At 65.0% G+C, this 226-nt stretch overlaps 1 protein-coding gene across 1 annotated transcript in view; it reads left to right on the top strand.

Annotated features, from left to right (window-relative positions):
- LOC119591767 (cadherin-related tumor suppressor-like) overlaps nucleotides 1-226 on the top strand; it is a gene marked incomplete at its 3' end in the record, with an annotated part of 104,813 nt that overhangs the window by 3,137 nt on the left and 101,450 nt on the right.

Below are 226 nucleotides of genomic sequence, written 5' to 3'. Positions count from 1 at the left end.
CCCAAATCTGCGTCCCAGATCTCGACTCCAACGGAATGACGCGGGCGGGTCTTTCGCGCGGACCCCGAAGCCCTTGGGGACTGGGGAAAGGGGAGGCTCCTTAGAGGGAAAGGGGGCGTCCGGTCGTGAGAAGGAAGGGTCGTCCTGTGGGTTCCCGAGGTTGTACGCTCTCTGGGAAGACGAGGGTCGTCCGACTTCCAGAGGGGACGGCGCTCGGCTTGGCGTC

Source organism: Penaeus monodon, chromosome 29 (assembly GCF_015228065.2).
Source record: "Penaeus monodon isolate SGIC_2016 chromosome 29, NSTDA_Pmon_1, whole genome shotgun sequence".
NCBI lineage: Eukaryota > Metazoa > Arthropoda > Malacostraca > Decapoda > Penaeidae > Penaeus > Penaeus monodon.
The sequence above is the reverse complement of the archived record's forward strand: the minus strand, read 5'-3'. Positions and strand labels throughout refer to the sequence as shown.